This window comes from Pleurodeles waltl, chromosome 6 (assembly GCF_031143425.1).
Source record: "Pleurodeles waltl isolate 20211129_DDA chromosome 6, aPleWal1.hap1.20221129, whole genome shotgun sequence".
Classification (NCBI taxonomy): Eukaryota; Metazoa; Chordata; class Amphibia; order Caudata; family Salamandridae; genus Pleurodeles; species Pleurodeles waltl.
Genome location: NC_090445.1, coordinates 919,007,066 through 919,016,501, shown reverse-complemented (window position 1 = coordinate 919,016,501; position 9,436 = coordinate 919,007,066). Strand labels below are relative to the sequence as shown.

General features: G+C 39.0%; 1 protein-coding gene across 18 annotated transcripts in view; it reads left to right on the top strand.

Moving 5' to 3' along the window:
* EBF3 (EBF transcription factor 3) overlaps positions 1-9,436 on the top strand; it is a 165,415-nt gene that overhangs the window by 111,981 nt on the left and 43,998 nt on the right. The gene's annotated exons all lie outside the window — the stretch shown is intronic.

Sequence of the window (9,436 nt, the reverse complement as noted above, 5' to 3'; positions counted from 1 at the left end):
GTCCTTCTACATGCTCTAGGTATTCAACGGTGATTTTGTTGTGCTTAGAAACACATTTAGGCCCTGATTACAAGTTGCATGGTATTGGTGGGGTCCACGTTCTGCACACATAATGACTGTTAGAATGCCGTAACGCATTGCCAGTACTGTGAAATTACTGTTAAGCCCTCAGAAACGGGAATAACTAAAGGCACAGAATTACTATGCAGCTTTCAACACAGTATTCTCTTTTCTGAAGGCGTTAACACACACCTTAACCACCGCCTCTGAAAAGGTGGGAAATGTGTACAGATGCTTCTGTGAGTGGTTTAGGTAGCAGGAGGAGGTACAGAGGAGAGGGAAGGATAAGATTAGATGTGGCAGGTAAGAGTGTCGAATGCTGCCACCTTGCCAGGGACAGAGGTCAGGGTGGAGCAACAGACATGGTTTAGCTGCTTTTGCATCCAAAACCTCAAGTGTTTCACTGGTTTGAAATATCCAGCCGCTAAAACCGGATCTAGGTTATTCAGGCTTGGGAAAACCAGGTTCGGGAACAGTAGGCTAGTCACGGTAGATGGAACAACATCTAATCCGCGGCTTATGGTCCACCTGACTCATAATTAGGCCCTTAGCCTTTGAGATCATTCAATGAGTGATTCATTTAAGGACGCTTGTGACCACAATCTGCTGCCTATTCTGATTCCCATATCAGGATTTGTTTCCAAAATTAGATGTCACAATTGTGTTTATCTTATTTAAATACGTCCAGGGTGTAAATTGCATGTTTCTTGCCTCTCAGGTCTCTACATCAAGGAGTTAGCTAAATTACACTAGTGTCACAACATTTGTTGTACAGAGCATTTTTGGCTTGGGCCGGATTACTCTTTGCCTTCGTTTTGAACTAAGGATTGAATAATGTGTGCTTTAGATGCTGCCTCATTGTAAGCTCCATTTAAGACGTTTAGCATCTGCATTAAAGTGACTGTTAAATGATTACTTGTGAACTCACGTGAATATATTCATTTAAAACCTAGCTGAATGATAGATCCTTCTGAGTCTGTCACGGCAAGCTCAGAAGTTGATTTGTAAAGTTCCAGGAAGTAACACAATCCGAATCCTGGGAACGTGCTTCTTTCTCTTATTTCCTCCTCTAGGCAGCCAGAGCTGTTATCTATTAACAGTTTTGGAGCATGGGAATCAGCACTGTAGTCTCATCAAATGTGGCATGACAATCTGTATGCGTTCCAGCTCTGGGTTTTCCTCTTTTGTAGCTTCATCCTTCTCACTCCCATTTATGTCGTCGTAAATAGAGCTACTGCTATCTAAGCAAATGCTCATTTATATTGGTTTCCCATTTTACAACTTTGTGCTTTCTGTCAACTTATTCTAGACATAGGACTCTCAGTCAGGAATAAGGAGTCTTGTTTTGGGTGTACACCCTGAGGTTTTTCATTTGGTTCTTTCATTTAGTGTCACCGAAGGACTTCACAAATGCTTCAGTGAGTGATTTCTTTACTCACAAACGTGTTATGTTTTTGATGTGGATGTTAAGCACTTCAGACCGCTCATATATGGTCATTTCCACTTACCCCAAAGTCAGTGGGACTTTAATGATAGGACTTTCCTTTGTTTGAAAACATCAAGTGCTACTGGTAACTCCTTTCCTCGGTCAATATTTTGCTCTATCAACACTAGTGAAATAATATTGAACAGTTAACTAATGCATAATATGTGCCAGTGCACCATACATCGGACTTTCGCATAAGACACTATGATTCATAGGAATTGGTGCTCCCATAGGAAACAGGCAAAAGCAGATGGACCAGCAGGAAGATCACTGTTAGTGTGAGATGACTAATTGCAGCGTGCTTACCCAGAAAGCTGCATTTTATTTCCTAAGTCTGACATGAATACAGCTTTATAGTCCAACCCCCCCCCACCAGTGTCATATACTTTTATGATTAATTGGTAAATAGTTCATGAATTATATGATTGATTTATATAAAAATCTAAAATGCACATGTATTAAATGTTTTATGTAGTACCGAATGCGGCAGCTAAACACCTGGGCAGGTCACAAAGAGATGTAAGTGCAGTAACTAGATCAATGATAGAATATGAATATTCAGATGGAGTCATCTGTTTATTTTCACACGTAACTCAAAAAATAAGGAAAACTCTAAGTGAATTGCTGGATTAAAAAGAAATACGTTATAAATGTCTAAAAAGTAATGTGCACCATTTAAAAATAAGAATATTTAATTATGTCACCACACTGCTGTGGTCTGCTGTGCAGCGCAGCAAAAAGGATGTTAGAGGAATCTGCTTTTTGCACACTCTGCATGTGACAGTTTGCTATCCGCAGCACAGTTATAAGGCACTGTAGGGTCGTAACATGTCTGACCTAGTAACGTTTGTCTGATTTGTGCTGATTCCAAATTGATGAGGACAATGAGATAATCATTGGAAATTATACTCCTTGTTGAAATCCGAGTCAAGCCTCGATATTTCACATTATGAAAATAATGTGGTCTCCTGATAGGAGGGAGTGAATCCCGGGGGCATCTGTTTTTCTATCAGTGCCCCAACATGCTTGCAGTCTGGCATCGCGCTCTAGCATTTAACCCTCTCAGCATGAGCCCTTCCACAGGGCAACAAGAGTGTGGGACAAAGAAACAAGAGTATGGTGTGGCGCACACAGCCTGTAGGACTGAAAGGGGCAAAGGCAATTACTTCTCTGGGCCTAGTTTAATAAATGCCTAATTTGTTTATGAACATTGACCGTATTCATCTTTTACAAATACCCCCACGTACATACTTTCCCAACCACACTGCCACCCCCACAACGAGCCACACACACGAACACACAAACATTTACTCACTAAACCACACACACATTCAGGAACATGCATGTATGCAACGTACTGGGGTAAACACACAGACACGTGCACTGTGCCTGTCAGCAAGCAGAGGGCGCTATCCCAGCGATGGAAACGTTACTACCACAATTTTTATCTGTAAACTGCAATTACCTAGGGAGAATTCGGCAGTTCAGTTGATTAGCGTGGTAAATTCAAAGCATGAGTCACATATAGCATGTCCAGCGCTTGTCTACTAGTCTTGTGTATTCCCAACGCACCTCACCCTGATGTAAGAAGGCCAAAAATTAGAGTGTGATAACAGTTTTGAAGTACTTACGAGCCGAATTAACAATCATTCTGTAGGTAATTGCCAGTTAATAGTAAATTGTTTCTAGACTGTAAAATACAATACACACTGGCGAGCCACTAAAAGTAAATTAATCAGATATTAGTTGTACTTAAGAGTGAATAGTCCAAAAATGTAACTGGATGCATTAAAAGTCTCCCTGTTGTTTATGATTTTTTCATTAGCTAATAATTAAAAAATCTGTAACAAAGAAACTCTTCATACTACCACAGCCAATAGTTTTGCATTCATCATTCTACTGGTAACGGCAGTCGAAATGTGTAAGTGAAACCTCAGCTGTATTATTTTAATTGGAAAGTGAAAATAGAAATGCAATTAAATTAAGACAAAATATAGGTTACATATTTGTAATTGAAAAAATGTCACTGCTAAAAGCGTTTTGTTTGAAACACATGTCAAAGTGAGGGTGGGTGTGTAATGTCATGCATTACACACCCACCATGTGTGTTAGTGATTTCTGAAAGGCGCATTTTTACTTAATTGCTGCTCATTAAATAAAAGGCGCTCTAAACACATCGGTAATAGTTTTGCTTCAAACATTTGCTCTGCATTATGTAAGTAGCGTAGCTGCTTCCAATCCTCTTTGTTAGCCCCACTCAGCCCAAGGCTTTGACGGCCAAGCTTTATTTTAAAGACTTCTTTTTGAACAATTAAAGAAATTATCACAAATTACTTGGAGCCCTTCTCAGCAGACTGAGCCTAGTTTTAAACTAAGATGTCGGTGCTGATTGTAAACATGTCTAAAAGGGGCCCCCAGATCCAAGCCTGGACACCATTAACGAGTCTGACAGGACTACCGCTTTAGTGGGACATGCAAGCCCATGCATGCTTCCTGCCAGGGTTCAGTTGTCATAAAAGCATAAATCGATTATCAGTTGTCTTTGGGGTTGGCAGTGTAAGACTCATGACCACTTTCTAAATTTATTAAACACGTTATCGTTCCTGTGACTTTGTCCAAAGGCCCAGCTCCACAGCATGCTTTTCCTTATTATGTCCCAACTCTCCACATCCTCCAGTCCCAGCTCTCCTTTGGTCCAGAATTGGTTTCATGTTTCAGTGGCATTCCAAAGTTTGGTGATGGGCCTTCAAACGTGATTCTACAAGCATGGAGTCAATATATTCTGCTCACATCCATTACAAAATGACTGTCTCACAAGCCAACACACTTTCAAAACATGATTCATTGACAAGCATATAATTCAGTTGTGGACCTAGTTTGAAGACAATATATACTGATGGGTTCATGTGTCTTCAGTATAAGTGTGGTAAATCCATTAACTCTTTAAAAAATGCCATTTAACTTAGTCATTGATGTTATGATTGGAGGATCTCAGAGGGAGTCAAAATATATATATTAAATAACTGAATAGGTGGATAGTGACTCCAAGCAGTTCAGTAATCCACTTTGTATTAAGCAGCAGACTTCGCTTCTCAGCCCAGTTTCCACACCAGAGAACTAGGACCCATTTCACTAGTGGTTTTTACCAATGTGCATTAGCAAAGAGTGGAAAAATGCATTTTGTTCGAGTGTAAATCAAAGTGATCGATGGATGTGTAAATGTACTGTGTCTGCGCAATTTTCCTTGCACACTCGCTGGGTACAGTGTAAGACGTGCCCAAGGGGATATTCCATAATGTGTGGATGGTGTAGAGTAAAACACATCCTTCATCCAGAAATGGATGTGCTTGAATCTTTGCTTGCTGTATCTCTCTTTCTACGATAGTAGCTCTGACAATGCAGGCAGGTGACAAAAATCACCTATTAGCACTACAGACCGCAGATCTCACTACTCATTAAATGCTCATTAAAGATGTGTATGATAAGGTACAGATTCACATAACTACCCCAAACGTAGGACTGAAAATGTAAATCTAATAATTGTTAGCACTTTACTGCACTTTATTTTTATTGTTTGGTCCATTGGAAAAGTGGAAGAACCAAATGCACCACCAAAAGGGGCAGTTGAGCATGAACTGCTAAGCCACAACCCCTTCCCAGTAGCATAGGAAGTCCCACGCACATTTTGTCTCCCAAGGTGGAGAGGCAATGACATGCCATAGTTTTGTAACTTCCTCTGGCATAGGGCCTCAATCGTAATCTTACTGATGGGTTCCAGCAAGACAGAAACATGCCAAGATTAGCTTGCATTTCTAGTCATAGCAGTTAAGTCTGGATTCCCCTTTAGCATCATGGTCAGAAATTATTGACATATAGCTAGACCCATACTGTAGTGGTGCAGACAACCTAATACATGTAACTTTGCATGCTACACTGATACTAAAATTAATACCTCCGCAGAAGTCCAATGGAGCTGCATCATGACATAAATGGGATTATTTATTGTCTGTTGGATATAAAGAGAGAGCCATATTTCAATGTGTAACTGCACCTGAGTGGTACACATAAACAGTGACCTTCCATATATTCCCTTTGGTTAAAACATTGCCAATAAATGATTCTACCACATTCCATAAGTCCAATGTAAGTGACTGCTGGGTATTCATTGTCAATGATGGAAAAATACAAATATCCACAAGACTACCAAAATAACTGCCTTCATTCTTTCAAAGAAATGCACATGATTATGTGAGGGTTCGTCATTTCTCATTTCTCCCTGTGGTGGTGGTATGTGGACCGAGCTAGGTCTTTATATGCTTATAAGCAGGTTTCCTATATATGCATATGTGTATGTATATATATATATATATATATATATATATATATATATATATATATATAAATATATATATATGTATTGTGGGGGTGCAAGCTATAGTTACAGTAGGGTGTGAGTTATAGTAACTTGAGTTACCCATAACTATAACTGCTGAATTTCAGTGGTTTTGTACGAGTAAATTCAGAACCTAACTGTAATATTCATGTAACCTTTGTTTTTTTCAGTGAATTTCTGTGTTTTTTAAATGAAAAGTAATTTTAATTACTGTACGTTATTCCAACTCCCGCCGTACACAGCCTTTGACCGTGCACTGTGGGGGTTGGCTCCAAGGCCTGGCCTGCATCCATATCTTGCAACCAAGCCCTTATTACCACCGAACCCCAGGCCACGCACGGCCTTTTGCTGTGCCCATTACAGGTTGGCAACATGACCTGTATCAATCAGTGGATCTGTGAGTGGGTGCATGAATGTCTGAGTGTGCCTGAAAGTGGGTGTGTGACCTATGGGTATGAGTGGGAGCATGAGTGTCTAAGTCGGTATATGAGTGGGTGCACGAGTCTCTGAGTGCATGTATGAGTGAATGAATTAGTGAATGAATGAAAAGCCAGAGATCTACAAATCTGTTTTCCTTTAATTTCTCAAAAACTACTGGATGGATTTACACCAAATAAGTGAAAACACAATCTGGGTATCGAAAGCTAGCTTTCTGCCAAGTTTGTTGTAATTCCGTCCAGTGTTTCGGGATGTAATTGTGTTCAAATGTCCTATGGGAATTAACATGGGAAACACTTGTTTTATTTTACCTCCCCCCTCCTTTTTCTCAGTCCTGCCTTGATAGATTACCCTGAAACTTTCCTGCCGTGCACAACAAGAATCACCTAACACTTTTTTTTGGGAAAAGTTTGTGACGATACGTCAGACAGTGCCAAAGACATAGGCAAGTCAAAAAATGCTTTTCCTATGAAAACATGGTCCTAACTATAACTACCTACTGGCGATATATATATATATATTGATGAATCATTACAAAACTTTTCACAACAAAGTTCATACACCTCAGCTCCTTCCCGTAAACCTTCAGGGAAATTCATCAAGCAGTGACAGAGAAAATGGAGTGGGGGGTTCGGAAAGCAATTTGCCCATGTAAGTTTTAAAGAGAATTTTGAACAATGCTCAAGCCCAACTGGCTAAACAGAATGAAACCAAATTTGGCAGAAAGCCAAATGAGTAAGCGTCTTTTGAGAGTCCCTTAGAAGCTCCAGTGGGCGCTTGTGCTGTGACTGGATCACCGCAACATAAAAAAAAAAAATGTTTTGGCTGCCATTAGAGAACTCTGTGTCCCCATATCCTGGAGATTAAACATTTTGAAGGTATAAGGGGACAGGCTATGGATAACCTGACCCATTAGCCCTGGAATTCGCCTGAGGTCAAAAGGAAAAATACTGGGGAAGTCATGATTCTGCTGGACTCTCACTGGAGCCAGCACTGGATCTTTGCTCCCTCAGGAGTCTGCATTGACCCCCCTGTGATCCAGCAAGATTCCCACGAGATGGATGATTAAAGGAAATGAAGCAAGACTGTCTCTGGAGAGTGAGCCACACAGATGGGGTTGGATGCTGGGGCTTTGGCCAACCCCAAGCCACACATGGCCAAAGGCCACGCTCCACAGAGGGCTGGCCTCCCACAGGGGAATGGGGCTTTTAATAACATATTACTTTACATTAGAAACCCTGGAAATTGAATAAAAAACAAAGGTTTAAGTGATGCTATAGTTAGGTATGGTAATATTATCTTACTTTACATTAGAAAACGTATAAACGCAATAAAAAACAAAGTTTAATGTGATGCTATAGTTATTTTAAAATGTCAGTTAAAATATACGCTTTTAAACTAAAAATAACAAATATCATCAAACAACTTGCACAACATGCATGAATTGGTTATCTTATCACAAATTAAATCTCTCATGACATGTTCTATGACATTATTGATAACATCGCTGATCACATTTTAAATCACATCATTGATGACAACAAAGTGCATTGTGGGTGTGCAAGTTATAGCTCCTTCAGTAAACTATAGCTATTAAAGTTCAGCTATAATACCACTTTAACCTTTCTTGCTTTTTCTCAGTTATTACATATATATATATATATATATATGTATACACACACACACACATGTCTATATATATATATATATTTATATTTATATATATATATATATATATATATATATATATATATATATATATATATATATATATACACACACACATACACACACACATACATATCGCTAATGGTAAAATAGAAGCATAGAAGCATAAACTGTAATTTCTACCACAAACTATAGTTTTACCATCAGTAAAATCTGAAGGAATATAGCAAGAACTGTTTACCCTTGTACTGCATAACTATATTAGAAATGTAAAAGCAGAGAGTATGTTTTATTTTGAATTGTTGTTAAATTGCATTTTGCTGGATTACAGTTGTCACTCTTATTTCCTGTCTCCAAGGAAGCCGGAGAATTGAGACATACCATTTGTGCTGTTGTACGAGTAGACCATTTGTCCTAATCAGTGACACCCATTTACCAGAATTGCTTAAAATGAACTATACCTCATATAGGAATCACACATTTAGAGTGTTCCATTTATCATCTGAAAATTGAGGGCCAGTAAACTTTTCTGGTCCTCCAGCGGGATCATGGGCATGCATCAAAATGTTAAAAATGATTGGTGAGCGAAAACTGTCACACATTTATCAAGGAGCAGGAACATTATTTGCTAATTTCCCAACCAGGCCGGTGACAGGGTGCTTCGTCTTTAGACCCACGGTGACCAACATGGCCTTTTTGTTATTAGTACAAGTCAAGCGCTTTTTGGCTGTTGGAAACAAGACACATTTATCTATCATCAGAGAGTGCTTTATTTTTTCACATGGCTCTGACCAAAGCCTGTTCTTTGTATCATGATTGGCTGTACTAGGCTGAGTTAGAGTTACACGCAGGGCTTCGGAGGAACTGATAAATCACAAAGTTTGCAAGTCAAGGTGAAGGTATCGACTATGTTGCACCAATTCTAACAACATGTATTCTTGCGAAGACCATAATTTGTCTTCTATGAAAGGACAAAGGGGTTATCTCGGTTGTGTTCAATACATGCCGAGATTTGAAAGTTGGAAAAGGAGCTTTACTTTTATCCATGCACAATCACAACATATGCCTTATATTTAAGGTGCACTTGTGAATAAACAAATTACAAGAATCGCACAGGGTAAAACTACGTTTATCCTACACATTATCTTGGGGAAATATGCAAGGCTTTATGCAGTAATTTGCACTGCTGTTATCTGCATCTAAATTTAAATCTCAGAAAAGTCAAAATATTAAACTTTTGTCATTTGTCTGATTTTTAAATTGGTAGGCTAAGCTTATAAGTCCTTTCTGGCACAGGAGAGAGACATGGAATATTAAACGTAATTCCCTTTTTCTAGCTAATTATGAAAAGTAATAATTAGTTTTATGGTGTTCGCACATTATGTCATGTT